Below are 20,745 nucleotides of genomic sequence, written 5' to 3'. Positions count from 1 at the left end.
ATTGTACTATTTTTGATTTGCCATTTTCGGTGTTTTAATTTTCATCTTTACAATTTTTCGACTGTAATTTTTTGACTTTCCAGTTCTCCGATTTGAAATTTTTTGATTTCACAAGTTTTAAATTTTTTAATTGGTATACATTTTTTTGAATGAAACGTCGAGAAAACTGAAAGCAGTCGTTTGCGTGATGGACCATCAATTCCTCCATTTAAAATTAAAAAAACTTCTAAAATGTAAAAGTTTTGACGTTCCATCAACTCTTTTTGATGTTTTAATCAAAAAATAAAACAACAGAGAAAAATTTTGCTATACAATCCGAGTATTGCAAGACTTACGGTTTTTGTTTCTAAGAATCTAGAAAGTTCGAAAAAACAGTTACAAAAATTATTTAAATTCTTTTTCAGATTCTAAGTTCTAAATCAAACTGTGTTTTTTTTTTCAGAAAATGTAGATACTGAGGGTAAAAACTTGAGGCAGATTCATAAACCACAAATACAGGAGTATGTTATATTATAAAATTCAAATGGTATTTATTGTTCAAAATTATGAGGTGACGTCATCATTTTACGATTTTTAGCTTATGCTCGTGACGCAAAAATTGACAAATTTTAAAAATGAAAAAACTGAGTTTAATAAACTGAACTGTAAAAGTTACAAATTTTGTTGAAATTGTGCAATTTTTAACACAATTTTTATGAAAATTACATGAAGAGATTCTTTTTGATTCCCAAAAATTACTTTTTTTTAAATCCTTTAATTTTACATTTTTTTCTTTATAATTTTTTGATTTCTCAATTTTCATATCTTCAAATTTCCGGTTTTGATATTTTTGATTTGCAATTGTCGATTTTTAATTTTTCGATTTTTTAATTTTGGACATTTTTTTTTTTGCTTTCAAGTTTTTCGGTTTTTTCAATTTTTCGGTTTTTTAAATTTTTGATTTTCACAAGTGATATATCAAAAAATTAAAAATCTAAACTTTTACCTTCTTTCGACTACCTTTGAAATTACCTAGAGAATTTTTTATTTTCGTTTCATCAATTTTACGGTTTCTCGAGTTTTTCAACTTTACAATTTTTGATTTGCAATTTTCCAATTTCTCAATTTTTCAATTTCGAGATATTATTTTTCGGCTTTTCAGTTTCTCGCTTTTCAGTCTTTGGATTTTATAATTTTTCTATTTTTCACTCGATCCAGTTTTTCATTTGCAATTTTTTGATTTTCCAGTTCTTCAATTTGCAATTTTTCGATTTTTCAATTTCTATGCATTTTTTTGAATGAAACATCGAGAAAACTGAGAGTAGTCGTTTGCGTGATAGGCCTTCTGACGTTTCTTCAACTTTTTTATGTTTTGGTCAAAAAATAAATCAACAGAGAGAAAATTTTTACTATACAAGACTTGAGGAAGTTCGAAAAACGCCTAAAAAAATATTTAAATCGCTTTTCGCAATCTAAGTTGTAAAAAGCTGGTGTTTTTCTTACATAAAATCTGTATATTTAGGGTAAAAACTTAAGGCGGAATCATAAACCGCAAATATAAGAGTAAGTGATAATCGAGTTTAATAATATTCTACATTTTAAAAAATCTGACGTTTCTTCAAAATTTGTTAAAACTTTTAAGTCAGAAAATAAAACAATGGAGAAAATTTTTCTATACAACCAAGTATTGCAAGACTTTTGGTTTTTATTTCTAAGGAAATTAAAAAAAAAGCTTGAACAATTATTTTAAAACACTTTTTGGATTATAAATTCTAAATTAAGGTCTTTTTGGCGGTCATTATTATTTAAATTGACATTGACGACGGAGAAACAGAAAGAGGACCTACTTTTTCGTACTTTAGGGACAATGAAACGTCGAAATAAAAAAAATTGAAGTTCCATCAAATGTCATCTGTTTGTGTATGCTTTACGAACTAACCATTAAGTGTGACAAAAATTTCGAGATTTCGTCCTGAACATTACTAATTGCGAAAAATTGAGCAAATCTTTAACAGCTTTTTTTAGTAAAAACGACTTAGTTTTCAGAAAAAAATTCCGAATTTCATGCAATTAGTTGAACTATTTTCACTAACAACATCTACAAAATTTCCTAAATTTTTTAAGTCAAAGAAAGCAACGCAAAAACCACTGTTGCGAAATCCTGCTTACTAATCCAATATCCATCCACTTTTCCAAACAAGCGGAAACGTGCAGTCTCATTTTTCGTGTTTAAAAATAGAAATCATTAATCTTCGATTAATCATTCTCTGATACATTTCCCCCATTTCGCAACAAATTGCACCTCATTTCGCCTCAATTAAACCGCAATTTCGCACAACAGCCTTCTCAAGACGCACCTTGCATCCAAATCCCCAACACGATGCATCCCCAGCTCACCCACCCCGATTTCCCACAATCTAGTAACGATTCCTCGAAAAGTGCCCCCAATTCCGTGAAAACGTGTCACCACTCATCCTAGCTGGTCCATGTTGACTCAAACAGATAAACTTTATCATGTTTTATTTGCCGATAATATTTATACTTCACCTATTTGCACAGCGGGTATAACGAGTAAAGCAAACATGTTAGATAGCGCTTTGTGCTGGTATTATTATTTAATACATGTGCAAGATGTACCATCTTTTTCCAGCGCTGGTTCTTCGCTTTCTTCCTCCGAGGACGAAAACGAATCGTAAAATTGACGCAGAACGCAGCGGCAAATACAATACAAATTTAGATAAGTTGTATCTACAGGTTGTTCAAATATTTTCGCGCAAACAAAAGCGAAAAGTTTCACCTTGAAGCTGCAAATAGGCGGTGATGTGTCGAATGCAAATGTTTCTCGATGGGTAATAACCCTGCGGAAATGTATAATGTACCTTCAAACAAAGGCATTTGGGGAGAAAACCCCCATGTGGGTCAGGAGAGCCGGGACTTGCGCACAGGAAGGTTCTTTGTTTGGGCTGATGCAAAAGCGTGCATTTAATATGAAGGCACGGTGGGGGTTATAAGGGCCGGACTGACTGCTGCAAGGGTATGAGGACGATTGGATGACGGGAAGTAGGGTGAAGTTAATGGAATTAATGGGCGCATGGTAACAGTGGCTTTGTGTTTGCAAATACTTGTAGAAGTTTTAAATGCACTTAATTGGTCAACGGTGGTTGTTGTGTGATGGAGATAATTTATGATCGACTCATCCTTGGACAATTCGTATGTGTGGACGAGATTTAGGTCATTACTTAAAGTTGACTTCTCAATTATCGTCCGAGTTTAGAATAGACACGCGATGTCGTGTGGAAGGATGACTCGATTATAAATTGTTTAGCTCACACCTTAAATCGTGACATTTGATTGTGGACCACAAAAAATTTAAATAATTTGTAACAAAATCTTGAAATTGTTTATATTTCTTTATCAAAGTCTAGAATTTAAACAAACCTAGAGAGCTTTTTGGTGAAATTAACGATATAGTTCTAGTTCTGAAACAGTGAACTTTGTTCCACTGACTTCCTAAATATGTTAATAATAGTGATATGTTTTTTGTCGAAAATGTTCTGATGAGTTTCATAAATTTCAATATCATCTTCGGTTCCTAAATACATCATCAACAAATTATTTGGGTATTGTTCATTATTTCAGGACCAGAAGTATATATCTTTAAAGACCACTAGATTTAAAAAGTTTAACACTAAAATGATTTTTAAAAATCGCACAATTAAATAAAATCTAGAAACATTTAATATTTTCGTGAACTTTTGATGCAACTAAAAAATTTTGCAGAATTTGGGAAGACCGGAATTAGGCTTGAATCAAATTGGACAAACAAAGATCTGAAATTTGATAAAAACAGTCGAAATCTCAAGCGGTTTTACATTGTAACAACAGTTTATAATCTTCTGGTTATTCAAATTAGAGGTATAGTTCCAGTTTTGAAACAGTGAACTTGGTTCCATTGATTTCCTCAAAAAGATTAATAATTGGGTATTGAATATGTCGATTTACATATTTTGGACAATTAATTTTCAACTGAAAACAAAGTAAATACCATTTAGATTTAATAAAATAACATATTTCTGTACTTGTGGTTTATGAATCCGCCTGGAGTTTTTACCAAAAAGATGATATTTTCGATTTACAACTTGGATTCAGAAAAGTGGTTTAAAAACAATTAAAACTGTTTTTTCGATATTTTTAGATTGTAGGAATAAAACCCAAGTCCTGCAGTACTTGGAGTGTACGCAAACATTTTTTACTTTATTCTGACTAAAACGTTTAAACAAAATTTGATAAAACTACAAAATTTTTGTATTTTAGATTTTTTTTAATTTTTAAAATTTGTCAATTTTTACTTCGTGAACGTAAGCCAGGAATTAAAATATTGCTCATCCGGCAAACCTCTACTCTCCTTTTCTTGACGTTTCATTACCTCTGCAGTACGAAAAAATAGGTCTCTCATTTCCGTCTGTATATCGTCCGTGTTGGATTTATATTAGCCAGATAATTTTCTAACTATAACTACTACCACTCAAGTGCTAACTTAAATTTGTCTGATCAACCTTACCAACAATTTGATGACGTCACCTTAAAAATTTGCGCGGTAAATACCATTTAAATTTGATAAAATAACATTCTCCTGTACTTGTGGTTTATGAATCCGCCTGAGTTTTTATCCTAGGCATCCAGATTTTGGGTGGGGTTAATTATATGTTCTTCAGTAGAATGGAAGTGGGGCTGTTAAAAGAAAAAAAAAACGCTAACCGTAATTTTTTGTTACACCATTTACTTTAAACTGTATTTCTTATTTTCGAAGAAAATATGAGAACGGGTGGGTGGGCGGGGCCAGGTTAACTTTTTCCTATGGAGACTTTGATAACCAAGCAATAGCCCCGCCCATGCGCCTCCTCTTTATTTTAGTGACTACCCTTAATATGGTTTACTCCTATCTTCGCAAGTAGTAGCCCCACCCACCCACCCACTCTTTTCTTTAAAGGTATGTCATTTGCCAAAATCAGTTTTATTTTAGCAAATACTAACCCCGCCCCCCTACCCACGCTCTTGTCATTCAAAGACTAACTACCAAAAAGATAATAATCTTGATTTAGAACTTCCATTCAAGTGTTTAAAAAAAATTTTTTGCCCGTTTTTCGAAATTTCTAGATTGTTAGAAATAAAAATCAAAAATCTTGCAATATTTGGGCTGGCTAGAAATTTTTTTTGTTATTTTAAACAAAACCTAGAAAACTTTAATATTTTCATTAATTTTTGCTGCAATGAAAGTTCGATTTTTCCAAAAAAAATCAGAATTTGGAAAATGTTCTATCGAAACAACTTTCGTTTTTTATTTTTATGTCTTCTGGTTATTGAAATTAGAGGTATAGTTGCATTTTTGAAACAGTGAACTTTGTTCCATTGATTTCCTTAAAAAGGTTAATAATTTTCTATTGTAATACGTTTTTAGATTCCTTCTGAGTTTCGCCCTAAATTTCGTTGTTGTCATCTTTAGTTCCTAAACAAATCCGCAACAAATTATTTGGGTGGCGTTCATTATTTCAGGACCGGCAGTACATATCTTCAAAAATCATTGGATTGAAAATGTTTAAAACTAAAAATTTTATACCTTCTGGTTGTTGAAATTAGAAGTATAGTTCTAGTTTTGAAACAGTGAACTTGGTTCCATTGATTTCCTCAAAAAGATTAATAATTTGCTATTGAATATGTCGATTTACATATCTTAGACAATTAATTTTCAAACTACTGGACTCATTGTTGTCAAATTTTAGATGTATTTTAGAAATATCCGGTAGATGGTCAAACCCTAACTAAAATTTGTCTAATCAGCCTCACCAACATTTCGGTGACGTCACTTTAAAATTTTGCAAGTTAAATGCCATTTAGATTTAATAAAATGATACACTTCTGTACTTGCGATTTATGAATCCGCCTGGAGTTTTTACCAAAAAGACGATATCTTCAATTTAAAACTTATATTCAGAAAAGTGTTGTAAAAAAATTTGAAACTGTTTTTTCGATATTTCTAGATTGTAGGAATAGAGCCCAGTCCTGCAGTACTTGGACTGTACACAAATATTTTTTATTATTTTATTCTGACTAAAACATTTAAAAAAAAATTGATGAAACTTCAAAACTTTTGTATTGTAGAATGTTTTTTTTTATTTTTAAAATTTGCCAATTTTTACTTCGTGTATAAGTCAAGAATTGGAATATTGCTTGTCCGGCGGGTGGGTGGGGTTAATTATATATTCTTCAGTAGAATGGGAGTGGGGCTGTTAAAAAAAAAAAGGCTAACCGTAATTTTTTCGTACACCATTTATTTTAAAGTATATTCTTATTTTCGAAGAAAAAATGAGAACGGGTGGGTGGGTGGGGCCAGGTTTAACTTCTTCTTAAGAGTCTTTGATAAGTAAGCAATAGCCCCGCCCATGCCCCTCCTCTTCATTTCAGTGACCACTCTTAATATTGTTTAATTTTATCTTAGCAAGTAGTAGCCCCACCCACCCGCCCTCTATTTTCTTAAAAGTGTCATCTGCCAAAATCAGTCTTATCTTAGAAGGTACAAACCCCGCCCACCCACCCTCTTTTTTCTTTAAGGGTATGTGATTTGCCAAAATTAGTTATATTTTAGCAAGTTCTAACCCCCCCAACCACGCCCTTCTCATTTAAAGGACTAACTACCAAAAAGATAATAACCTTGATTTAGAATTTCGATTCAAAGTGTTTAAAAAAATTTATTTGCCCGTTTTTCGAAATTTCTAGATTGTTAGAAATAAAAATCAAAAATCTTGCAATATTTTATAGAAATTTTTTTTCTCTTACTTTAAACAAAACCTAGAAAACTTTAATATTTTCATGAATTTTTGCTACAATGAAAGTTCGATTTTTCCAAAAAAAAAAAAATCAGAATTTGGACAGACTGGAATTTAATTTGAACAAAATGTTGGATATGATTCATTCTGCTATAGGTGCGAAAAAGTTCAATCGAAATAACTTTCGACCAATTTTTATTCTTATGTCTTCTGGTTATTGAAATTAGAAATATAGTTCTAGTTTTGAAACAGTGAACTTCCATTGATTTCCTCAAAAAGGTTAATAATTTGCTATTATAATATGCTTTTTAGGTTCCATTTGAGTTTCGCCCTGATGAGTTTCCTAAATTTCGTTGTTGTCATCCTAAATAAATCCGCAACAAATTATTTGTTCATTATTTCAGGACTGGAAGTATATATTTTTAAAAAACATTAGATGCAAAAAGTTCAAAACTAAAATTATTTTTTAAAATCTCACTATTAAATAAAATCTGAAAAAATTTGATTTTCATGAATTTTTCCTCAGAATTTGGGTATAGTTATAGTTTTGAAGCAGTGAACTTTGCCATAAAAAATATTAGTAATTTACAATTGAAATCGCTCTTTTAGGTTAATAGGTTAATTGGAAAAACCAGTTTCCAATTAATAAATTCAAAATCTTAAAAAAAAATATTGAAGCAATATATACTTAATTTTTTACAATTTTACTTCCCGAGCGTAAGCAAAGGAAGTATTGTAATCGAGTCCGTCGGCCGACTCTCTACTTTTACGTTTTCTCGATCTTTCATGACCCCTAGAAGACGAAGAAATAGGTCTCCCATTTCCGTCTGTCTGTCCGTCTGTCCGTCTGTCCGTCTGTCCGTCCGTCTGTCCGTCTGTCCGTCTGTCCGTCTGTCCGTCTGTTGTCACGGATTTTTATTAGACAGATAATCTCCGAAAGTACTCGACCGATTGTTGTGAAATTTTGTACTTATATTAAGAATATCATGTAGATGGTAAAACGCTAACCAAAATTTGTCGAATCATCCCCACCACTAAAGCGATGACGTCACTTCAAAATTGTACATAGTAAATGGGTTTTCAATTGTATAAAATAACATAGTCCTACACATGTAGTTTACAACTCTGAATCGACTTTTCACTCGAAACGTCCAGATTTTTGGAAAAAAAATCAAAATTATAAAACAACATTTTGAAATTTAATTTTTAATCTGCTAACCAGAATGCTTTGAAATGTTGCAGATGTTTTAAGGCTATAAAGAGCATCATAAATCTTTAGTCAAAAAATATTTGCTTATCCCCTCCAAAAACTTGATGACGTCAGCTCAAAAGTTTGTGGAATAAATCATATCTAAAATGTACAAAATATGATGAGTCTGTACTTGTGAACTATCACTCCATTAATATTTTTTGGATTTGCATATACAGGGTGACTCAAAAAAATTAATGAATGCGTAAATATATTTTATTGATTTAATCAGGAACTACAAAACCGAATGCTCTGAAATCTTGCAGATGTTTTAAGGTCATAAAGAGCATAATAAATGTTTAGTCAAAATATATTTGCTTATCCCCTCCAAAAACTTGATGACGTCAGCTCGAAAGTTTGCCGAATAAATCATATCTAAAATGTACAAAATATGATGAGCCTGTACTTGTCATTTATCACTCCATTCATATTTTTTGGATTTGCGTATACAGAGTGACTCAAAAAAATTAATGAATGCGTAAATTTATTTTATTGATTTAATCAGGAACTACAAAACCGAATGCTTTGAAATCTTGCAGATGTTTTAAGGTTATAAAGAGCATAATAAATTTTTAGTCAAAATATATTTGGTTATCTTCTACAAAAAACTGATGACGTCAGCTCAAAAGTTTGCCGAATAAATTGTATCTAAAATGTACAAAATATGATGAGTCTGTACTTGTGATTTATCATTCCATTCATATTTTTGGATTTGCATATGCAGGGTGACTCAAAAAAATTAATGAAGGCGTGAATTTATTTTATCGATTTAATCAGGAATTACAAAACCGAATGCTTTGAAATCTTGGGAATATTTTAAAGTTATTATAAGCATGGTAAACTTTTGTTCAAAATGTATTTGTTCATCCCTCCTAAAAAAATTGATGACGTCACCCTTAAATTTTGCTGAATAAATCCTATCTAAAATGCAAAAAATATGATGAGTTTGTACTTGTGATTTATCATTCCATTCATATTTTTTAGATTTTCTTAAGAGGTGGTTCAAAAAAATTAATGAAGTCAATTTATTTTATTGATTAAATTAAAGGCAACACTTATTATTAGTATTACACCCCAACCAACCAAATTTGGTAGACACAAAATTTGTTAAAGGAAAAACTCGGTTGAAACATAGGGTAGCACGCTTATTTACATCGACTTTAACATTACAGACCTGCATTTGTTTTATGCGTTCACTTGATTCCGCGAATGTGAAATAGACATGTTTATAATCAACCAATTGTGAATTTCACCGTCAAGAATTAAAATAAAACCCAATGTTTTATATAATAAGCGGAAGTCGAAGCAATAAAACCGACGGTCGTTTTGTTTACAGTTTCTGTGTTTGGCTCTCACGTATGCTGTTACGCCTGTCATCTTAAATTAACAATGTTTATACATACACGATTTTCAGTTGCCTCTGATACGTAGGTATACGTGAGTAAATTGTTTCGTTATTTTATTGATTATTACAAATCAATATTCAAACGACCCAATTCATTTTCCCGAAAATTTGAGAATATAATAATTTTATTCTTAGTATTACACTACATCTATCCCAACTGATATACGTGTCCTTGCAAAAATGTTGATGACGTCATCGCAATTTTTTTTTAAATTCCCACTACAAAAATGTAATGAGAAAAAAAACACAATAGGCATGCAGTCGTCAAGTTTCCGACAGCGAGGGAAGTACTGTCTAAACTCTTTAGACCAATTTTTTAATTTTTGAAAACATTGATATCCCAGTCTTTTCAGTGTGTACAAATTTGGAGCCGAAATACGAAATTCTCCTTAAAATAGCAATTATTTACGTTACTAGTGGCATAAAAGCATCATTACCATATTACCACACAAGTGTGAAGTTTCTTCACGTGTAGCGTAAAAAATTTATCTACGCCTTCACAATTGTTTAAAACGAACTTAAACAATCAAGAATTATATTAACACAAACGAGTTATTACCTCACTCTAATAAATAGGACAACTTCAGGTTTATCCCACTGTCACCGATATTTTTTACGGTACAAGTGCGATAAACACCTTGTTACCATACGAGTGTGAACTTTGCTTGCAACGAGTCATTTGACCAGGAGATCGATAATAAAGTGCAGCTCACATGCAACATACAAAATTTTATCTACGACGTCAGATTTCCCTCAAATAAATTAAAATACATGCAGAATGTGTTATTTGTGTAGAAAATCCACAATAAACAATCTAATATTAGCACACTAGTTGATAATTAAATCATCACTTAAATAAAAAGAGTGCTATAAACGGAATTTATCTCACTCTCGTGGAAAAAAGCTGTTTCAGGATTTTAGGATTTGTGTCCGAATTTAGAACATAAATAAACCTGACTGAGTAGATGTGATTTTAAAAACCTTGGCACCAAAAATTTGGGACCGCTTTGTGCATAATACTTATTTTGATTTCAGGTTTAGACGTTTCGAATTTGAAAAATCAAAAGGGCGTTTTTGAAAGTTTGAAAAGTAATAGTAGCGGCTAATAATAGAGCAGAAACCTTGAAAAGTCTGTAAGTGTAAAAATTTTAATTACCTAATGATTAGAAATGTAAATATGTTAAATCATGTAATTCTGACACTATCACCGTTTTTTAAACCATTTATCTTTTCATTTAGTTTTTTGCTCTCCCGCCTGCCCCTGCCAAGCTCCAACCATCAATAATCTAATCTAAAATGTAAATACTCTCCACCTTGACTTCCATTTTCAAGGTTCCGAATGTTTCGCTCCGCAGAACACCCAACAACTTACTGTATTTTTCGGACAATTAAATTTCGTTAATGTATCTATTGTACTACAACATCCACTTTTGCACTAATTGCCTGCCATTACTTCAATCAAAAGTGTAACTGTTTACCCAGACGTGCAGCCCGAATTTTTCCGCCCATGTGTATGGTACCTGTGGTGTTCCCCAAGCACCTTCCTTTGTCCCTTTCCACAGGTGCATGTGCCCTTCCATCCCACAACCGTTACAAAGAAACAGGTCCAATCCTGTCTTCGAGTGACGAATCGGGCACTTTTACTCCACGTTTGACCCTTTTGTCATTGGCTCTTTCCAAATGCGGCCCACCTAAAGCTCTTGTTATTAGGTAGCGTTGTTGATTGTTGAAATCATCGCTTACATAATAATTAACAAAAAATTCGTTCGCTGCCAAGGCCAAGGTCAGGCCGTTTGCGCATGGCCTGTATCTAACAGCTGTTATTGATTCTGCCTCAATGTGTTCATTTGCTTCCCTCCTTATGGGCCATCATCGCGAATTTAAACACTGTAAAATTTATCGCCGGGTTACGATTATTGTTCTGTGGGAGGCCGAACGACATAGCACCTATTTGTTGTTAAAATAAACAAAGCTGGCGTATCACATGACTGATAACAAATGACTCAGCCGCCTTAACAACCGGCGAAATTTATCAAATCGGAAAGACGAGGGGTCACCTGCGATTTGTAGCGAGTCCCCTCTGCGGACGAAGAGGACCTGTATGGGCCATTTTTAACCCGATGTCGCATATTTATTCTTGGAGAGTGTACCTGAGGAACGTTTCATTGATTTATTGACAAGCAATTGTTCGTGCGGTTTGAAGATTAAACATTTTGGCACTAGGCCAGTTTTGTTCCGAATCCTAATATGTGTATAAAGATGTTTAAAAAGTATTTATTTTGGTAAAATACCAACACTATTGTGTTTGTACATTATACAGACTAACCGGAAAGTAGCTAATACCCTTAAGGGCACATTCTCGAGTACCTCTACAGAGTGAGTCATATAGAAGTAGTCATGTGGAGTGTATTGTGTTGTGTTTTTAAGACGTAACATACAGCTTAGTTTTTCAAATAGGGTAACCTATGTATTGTTATATATGTATTCTGATTCACATTTTCTCACGCTTTATAACCATTGTTTACTTTCCAAATTCTATAAGAGTGTTTATATAAAATTAAATTATTGCAATTTTCAATTATCGATATTTCATTTTTTCAAAGAACACCCTGTATTTTTTTAGAGAACAAAAACAGAATAATGTGCATTAATTGAATACATGGTGTTCCATTTAAAATAACGAAAATTGTAAACTGTATATTTTTTATGAACACAAGATTTTAGTTTTAGGGAAACACATAGTTTATTTTTGAAATTTGAATGCAACGTTGCCACGTTATTTCAGTTTTCTTGATTTTTTTAGGTTATGTTACAATATTTTATGGAGATTAAACATTTGTTGCGGTATCAATTAAATTAAATTTTATTATATAGAGTGTTTATAAAAAATCGGAAACATTTCAATTTTCAATTATCATTATTTCAGTTTTTTCAAATGGAACACTCTGTATTTTATTACTCTATCGTACCCTATATAAAAAATTCTTAATAATAAACAGAGTAAGGTGCAGTAAAAAAATACAGGTATTCACTTCGAAAAATATGAACTATCGATATTTAAAAATTGCAATATTTTAGAATTTTTTTATAGACAGTTAGACACTGTAGATTGAGACGCAATTTAATTTGCACCGTAGTAAATCCGGTACTTTTCTCTGTCTCTCTACAAAATATTATAACACATATTTTGAAAGTAACCCCACTGCGATTTTTTTGCGAAGCTTTGTATTGCTAGAAGATTTCAAGGAAATTGGAATAACGTGGCAACGTTGCATCGGAAGGTCAAAATTAGACCATGGTTTTAAGGCCAATGAGAATATGAAAAAATATATAGGTTGTTCCATTAAAAAAAACTATTTTGTTAGTCCTTAAAAACAGAACACTCTGTATAGTCGTCACTAATTTCAATGTTCGATGCTTAAAGAACGGTCAAACTGTGTCCTCAGATTTTTTTTTATTTTCAGTAACTAATGAGATATGGAGGAATGCGCGTTTAGTGACTCACTCTATATATTATTTTCGACGATTTAGATGCTTCATGAAAAAAGACGGTTGTATTTTGATTGAAAAAAAATCGTCATATTTTGAAAAATAGAGGTTTGAAATTTTGTACAATATACAGGGTGAGTCACTAAGCGCACAATCTTCGATATCTGATTAATTATTAGAAATAGAAAAAAGTTATAGGCCAAGTTGAACGGTTCTTTGAGGACCATATCCTGAAATTATTTTGAAGTGTATTCTGTTTTTAGGACTAACACAACTTAGTTTTTTTTAACTGAAAAACCCTATATATTTTTTACGTTTTGATTACCCTCTTTCTAGGTTTTATACCTGCAGTTTATTTTTGAAATTCCGTTGATTTAGTGTCATGCAAATCATATTTTAATCTTTTGTGTGTTTTTGTAAAAAAATCTAGTTTACAATTTTCAAATATCGATATTTAATTTTTTTCAAATAGAACACCCTGTATTTAATTTAGAGAACAAGAAACAGAATAAGATACACTAATTAAATGCATGGTGCTGTATTAAAGAAAAACGAAATGTCGATATTATAAAATTGTTAAATGTATATTTTTTTGTGAACCCTATATATATTTAAATTTTTTTCTATAAAATTCTATAAAATATGGGAACAGAAATCTTAAAATTAACCTCATTCTGATTTTTTTTTAACCCTTGTATTGCTGAAAAGGTTAAAAATTCTGGTAAAACGTGTCAACGTCGCATTGGAATTTCAAAAATAAACTGCGCTTAGAAAGCTTAGAAACATGTTGATGAGAATATGTAAAAATATATAGGATCTTCTATTGAAAAAAGAGGTGCGCACTTGGGCTTGAAAACAAAACACTCTGTATAGTCGCAAATAATTGTAATGTGTATGTACTACTCAAAGGCACCGTACAACTTTGGTCTTTGTTTTTTCCATTTGTAATAATTAATACCCTGTAGGTTTTTCAGTAGCATACACTAAAGTTATTTCAAATATACGGGATGTTTATAGAAAATCTGAAATTTGAATTTTTATTTTATTGTGTTGGCCCTAAGTTTAAATATTCTGAATTTATAACTTTTATTAAGTATTTATTTCTCTTTTGAAAGTCTTTTTGTTTAAATGTGGACGTTTTCGGTAAATTTTAATAACTTTGATAAAATTTCAGGGTTACCTGTTCTAGAATGTCATGTTTGCCGAGATGAGATTCGTCTTTAATTAAGAACCAATGAAATTAATCACTTATTTTATTGGCTGTGAGATGAAAGGTGGATTTTCTATTCACAAGCAAAGTAAAATAGACTAAAAGGTAGAATTAATCCCACCCACCTGCGTCTACATTTCATTGGCTTATTTTAGTTATAGGGAGATGAAAATTGAACTCTATGGCAAGTGGTCGTATCTCATTAAAAAACTTCAAAGTTTGTCGAGTGGCCGAATCTATGCTTATAATAAAACTTCAAAGTGGCATTATAAGCAATTATATATATTTTTTTCGTTTTTCAATTTTCCGTTTTCCAAATTTTCGATTTTTCAATTTTCGATTTTCCAGTTTATTAAACTTACGATTTTGGATTTTTCGATTTTTCACTTTTCAATTTTTAAATTTTGCCATTTGGCGAATTTTCAATTAGCCAATTTTTAATTTTTCAATTTTTCGATTTTTAAATTGTACAATTTAACATTTTTTTGAAAAATCGAAAAATGAAAACCTAAAAATTGTAAAATTGAAGAAACGAAAAATGAAAATTGAAGAAACGAGAAACTGAAGAAATGAAACAATATATATCACAAAATAGAAAAATCGAAAAATTGTAGAATCAGAAAATTGAAGAAATGAAAAATTAGGTATATGTAAAAACTGATAAGTCGAAAAATTATAAATCGGAAAATTGAAGACGAAAAACCGAAAAGACAACAAACAGAAAGAAATTGAAAAAACGAAAAATTTGATCCAAAAATTGCAAAACCGATAAATTGAAAGAGTAAGAAATCAAAAAACAAAAAATTGAAGCAACGAAAAATTTCCACTTTTTCAATATTTCGATTTTACAGTTTTTGATTGCAATTTCTCAAATTTTCAATATTTCATTTTCCAAATTTTCGGCTTTTCAATTCTACAATTTTTGCAATTTTTCGATTTTTCAATTTTTCGTTTTTCAATATGCCGTTGTCCAATTTTTCGATTTTACAATTTTTGGATTTTTCAATTGTACTATTTTATAATTTTGCATTTTTTGGATTTTTCAATTGGGTATACAATTTTTCAGTTTCAAAATGTATCTATTTTTCGATTATACAAATCTTCAAGTTTACCTACTATTTTGCAATTTTTTGATTTTACAATTATCCGGTTTTTAATTTTTTGGATTTTTCAACTTTTAAACTGTACAATTTTACAATTTTTCAATTTAACTATTGTCTAATTTTTTCAATTTTCAATTTTTCAATTTGACCATTGTCTAATTATTTTTTTCAATTTTCAATTTTTCAAGTTTCAGTTTTTCACTGTTGCAGATGTTTAAATTTTTAGATTTCTCTAATACCTACCCGATTTTTAATTTTTCAATTTATCAACTTTTAATTTTTCAATATTTGATTTTATTTTTTATACAATTTTTCATTTTTCCGCTTTTCAATATTCGATTTTTTCCCAGTTTTTCAGTTTTATAATTCAGCATTTTTTTTTTATTTTACCAATAAGATTATTAACATCTCGAATTTCAATTTTACAGTTTTTGAATAATTTTTTTATACATTTTTTTAATTTTTCGTTTTCCCAGTTTTCAGTTTTCCAATTTTTCGATTTTTTACTTTTTCAGTTTTATAATTTTGCATTTTTTTGACTTCCGATTTTTAATTATTCTGAATTTAACAATTTTTTGTTTTTTAATTTTTCCGCTTTTCAATTTCCTATTGTCCATTTTTTGATTACACAATTTTTTATTTTTCGTTTTTTCAATTTTACTATTTATCGATTTTTCGGTTTTTCAAATTCACAATTTGGCGATTTTTTTATTTTTCTCAATTTTTATGTATTTTGTAATTTTTTGATTTTTAGAATTCTCCTGTTTTTGTTTTTTTGGTTTTTTCAATTAATTTTTAATTTTACAATTTTCCAATTTTTCTGTCACACGATTGTCTAATTTTTAATGATGTCTTCCATTTTTCAATTTCTTGATTTTCACTTTTTCAGCGTTGAAATTTTGAAATTTTTCGATGGTTCAATTTTAGGATTTTTCGATATTAACATTTTTCGGTTTATTCGATTTGTCAAATACCCGACTTTTAATTTTCTTAGTATTCGATTATTCAATTTATAGATTTTACAATTTTTCGATTTTCCAGTTTTTCAGTTTTGTAATTTTATATTTTACAACTATATGATTTTTACTTTCTCTATTTTCAATTTTACAGTTTTTGATTTAAAAATTTTTTACACGGCTTTTCAATTTATATGTAATTTTTGGGTTTTTCCAATTTTCCATTTTCCAACACATATTTCATTTTACAATTTTTTTATTTTCCACTTTCAATTTTATACTGTTGCATTTTTTTTTTTTTTTATTTATTGGCTTATTTTATTTCCTGTGGCAGACTACGCTTAAAAAAAATTCAAAGTGGCTCCTCCCACCCACCCGAAAAGAGGTGCGCACTTGGGCTTCAAAACAAAACACTCTGTATAGTCGAAAATAATTGTAATGTGTATATACTACTCAAAGGCACCGTACAACTTTGGTCTTTGTTTTTTCCATCTGTAATAATTAATACCCTGTAGGTTTTTCAGTAGCATACACTAAAGTTATTTCAAATATACGGAGTGTTTATAAAAAATCTGAAACTTTACAATTTTCAACTATCACTATTTCAGTTTTTTTTATATACGACACCCTATATTTTTCATTACTCCATCTCGCTTTACACTCAAAATGCTTAATGTAAACATAATAAGACACAATAATAAAATACAGGGTGTTCACTTTGAAAAATATCAAACATGGATCTTTAAAAATTACTTATTTTATGATTTTTTTAAATTTAATTTCTTTATCTCTACAAAATATTAGAATATATATTTTGAAAATAACCCCACTGCGATTTTTTTGCGAACCTTTGCATTGCTAAGAGATTTCAAGGAAATTGGAATATCGTGGCAACGTCGCATCGGAATTTCAAAAATAGACCACGGTTTTAAAGCCTCTGAGGCCAATGAGAATATGTATAAATTTAGGCTGTTCCATTAAAAATAGAACACGCTGTATAATTGTCACTAATTTTAATGTATTATACTTAAAGAACCGTCTAATCTGTCCTCTGGTTTTTTATTTAGTTTCAATAACTAATGAAATATGGCGGACTGCGCGTTTAGTGACTCACCCTGTATATTATTTTCGACGATTTATATGCGTAATAAAAAAAGAGAATGTTTTTTTTATTGAAAAAATCCTCATATTTTGAAAATAAAGGTTTGAAATTTTGCACAAAACGTTTACCTTAATGTACAGGGTGAGTCACTAAGCGCGTAATCCTCGATATCTCATTAATTATTAGAAATAGAAAAAAGTTATAGACCATAGTTGTACGGTTCTTTCAGGACTATACTCTAAAATAATTTTTAACTATACACAGTGTTCTATTTATAAGGTGTATCACACAACTGAGTTTTTTTAAGTGAAAAACTATATATTTTTACGTTTTTATTAACGTCTTTCTAGGCTTTATAACCACAGTTTATTTTTAAAATTCCGTTGATTTAGTGTCAGGTAAATCATATTTTAATCTACTGTGTGTTTATAAAAAAAATTCTAAACTTTACAATTTTAAAGTATTGGTATTTCAGTTTTTTCAAATAGAACACACTCTGTTTTATCATTGCATCTTTCTCTATTAGCTTTAGACATAAAAAATACTTCATAAAAACAGCAAGGTGCAGTAATAAAATACAGGGTGTTCTTTTTGAAAAATATGAAATATCGATATTTAAAAATCGCAATGTTTCTCCATCATTAATTAATTTTACTCTATTTTAGGTTGTCATTCTCCTAATATGTCGATATTTTTAACAAAAAAATATATATATATATAAACACTGTATATTTGAAATAATTTTAGTGTATGATTCTGAAAAAAACTATTACTTTTATATATCTCTTCACTAAATATTGTAACACGGATTTTAAAAATAACCCTTTTGCGATTTTTTTTAAACCCAAAAAAATTCAAGAAAATTGGAATAACGTGGCAACGTCGCATTGTAATTTCAAAAATAAACTGTGGTTGTAAAGCTTGAAAAGAGGTCAATCAAAACGTGTAAAAATATATAGGGTGTTTCAAAAAAAAAACCAAGGTGTGTATTACAACTTTGGTCTTTGAGTTTATACAGGTGATTAAATTTGCAAATTATTTGCGTTTGAAATACGATTTGTAGCACTAAAGGAGTTGTGTCAGACCACGTCAGTATTTTTTTTCCATAATTTTCGGTCGCCAGACAATGGAACACTCTGTATATATAACTATGTACATAGATAGCGATTAGTGTAGTACATATAGTATACATAGTACATATAAGGAAAAAATTAGGTAACTGTTTTTTTTTTTTTTTTGTGTATGTATTTTCAGAAATTCCCCTCTGCTGCACAACCAGACTTTTGTTTGTAATAAGTGAAACGTTAATTCCTTCTTACTTGTTTAATTCATACTTTTTTAAGCTAAACTATGTTCAGTGTAAATTCGTTAAGAATATCAAGAATGTAAATATAGGTTATGCAGATATTCAGCTGCACGACTGTAAAATTAAAAATATGTTCACCTGTGCTGAGTTCGATCATCTGTTTTTGAGGGAAATAGGTTAAGAAAAGTAGCTCGTTTGCTAGATTTTCTTGTTACTTTCTAGACGCAAACTTTTTTTTATTGTGACTATAATTTCATAATGCAATGTATATATCAACAATTTATTAAAAAATAAATAAAATAAAATAAAATTAATCTTCATAAACCGATCTTCACTGTCACTTTCAGACAGTGCCCCTGCCCGACGCCAGCCGACTCCGCCATAAAACTGCTTTTGAACTTTCTTTGTTGCGAGCGTAATTACTCATCCTCATTACCCCACACCGGCAATTTCCACACCGTTTTCTTCAAAACACAACTACAACAAATATGAAAGTGCAACGCTGACTCATCGGCGTGGCGTGATCGGACGAAACCTCAACAATCAGCCATTAAACAAAAATTAATTAAAGTAAAAGAGCAGGTACGCCACTGCGGCAATCAAGTTTCTTTGCTCTCTCAGATGAGATCTGTTTCATCTCGACCAACCGGTTTATCGAGACCTTGGCCACTGTATTACTCCGAGTAAAGTAGGTTTCTTTGTTCTTTTCATCGCCTCGGGCGCAAAACCCGTATTTTGTAAAGATGTTGAACGCGTATGCAAAAAATCAGCGCAATCGCCCACATTAGGGACGTGTGCGTGTGCCTGCGTGTGCGTCCTAATCGCCGCCCTGCTAAATATCGACGATTACACGCAAATGTAGGTTTGTTGTTTTCGTCGATTTGTGTACATTGGTAAGGAGCGGTACAGTTGAAAGTGGATGATTATATTGGAAACGCAAGTCCGTGCGTGAAGAAGAGGGGACTTTTTGCAAGTGCAACTATGTAGCTGGATTTGTACTAAAGACGCCGTTGAAGTAAAAATCGTGGCTTATGTTCTATCACTATGTTCGTTTATGAAGAAGAGGGGACTTTTCACAAAAAGAAGACCTACTTTAATTTTGATTCAAGAGCACTAATCACGTGACAAAAATATTATGGTCAAATATTTTCAATCTAAATCTAATATTTGCCAAATTCACAACTTGTTTTTAATTTTTTACGCTTGTGTGTGTGAATTTCAGACAATATTTGTGAAATTTTAAGTATTTTTTATTTAATTTACAAAAGCGGCTACCGCAAGGTGAAATCAATACCTTTTTTGTAGAAAAAACATCGTTGAACTTTATTTTATTTTTAAATCAACATCCTGTTGCTTTAAAAATATATATTTTCGTTGTTATTCGTTTGCTTTTGAAAATTTATTGCGTGCCGTATTTCTAAAACAATGATTTGTTGTTTGTTTAAATATTTTATTGCAAAGTTTTAATTTGGCAAATAAAAATTTAACAAGAGGCAAATTTTTTATGTAAATACTAATATTTTTATTATTTGTTAAGTTTCCTTTGTTTGCAATATTTGGCGAATAGTGAAGGTTGTTACAACTCCGGAACTTAAGGGGCACTTCTAGCTTTGTAGATCATTTAACTAATAGTTTTAATCTCAAGCGGAATACATTTCAAAAAATGGGTTGATACTTAGCCAAAAATGTGTTTTTAATGCGATAAAAATAAGTTATTAATGAACAAAATAGATAGATTTTTAAATGACGTCACTACTGGTTCAGGGTATTAAAATACGTAGTCCATTAATGACACCAATTTAGGGCGATTGTGACCCTGACGTCATCAGTTACCTCGTTACAAAAATTTTAGTGATATTTTGTAATTCTTAGTTAAATCAATTAAGTTTGACTCTCGTAAATTGATTTTTTTAAAAGACGACTAGCAATATTTTGGGATGACGTCATTAATTTTTTGAAGGGGGGGAAAAAGTACATTTTTTTTATCTGTATTGTTAAAAATAAAATTACTTTTTAAAATCAACTTAAAACCTTTTCTACTAATTTTTTACATTTAAACAGTAAAAACTGATTATTTTTTGAGATGACGTCATCAGTTTTTTTAAACGAAAAGTATAAATAA

At 30.4% G+C, this 20,745-nt stretch overlaps 1 protein-coding gene across 3 annotated transcripts in view; it reads left to right on the top strand.

The window, feature by feature from the left end:
- Positions 1 to 20,745, top strand: part of LOC135132499 (2-iminobutanoate/2-iminopropanoate deaminase-like) — a 167,345-nt gene that overhangs the window by 50,972 nt on the left and 95,628 nt on the right. The window contains exon 2 of one of the 3 annotated variants that reach the window (XM_064060620.1): positions 10,493 to 10,590. The exons of the other annotated variants lie outside the window; for them this stretch is intronic. The gene's annotated coding sequence lies outside the window, so the exon portion shown is untranslated. The remainder of the gene's footprint in view (positions 1 to 10,492; positions 10,591 to 20,745) is intronic. 3 annotated transcript variants of the gene reach the window in all.

Source organism: Zophobas morio, unplaced genomic scaffold (assembly GCF_036711695.1).
Source record: "Zophobas morio isolate AGI-343-1 ecotype UQ-CSIRO unplaced genomic scaffold, CSIRO_AGI_Zmor_V1 ptg000021l, whole genome shotgun sequence".
Taxonomy (NCBI): domain Eukaryota; kingdom Metazoa; phylum Arthropoda; class Insecta; order Coleoptera; family Tenebrionidae; genus Zophobas; species Zophobas morio.
This window is presented reverse-complemented; position numbering and strand designations above follow the sequence as displayed.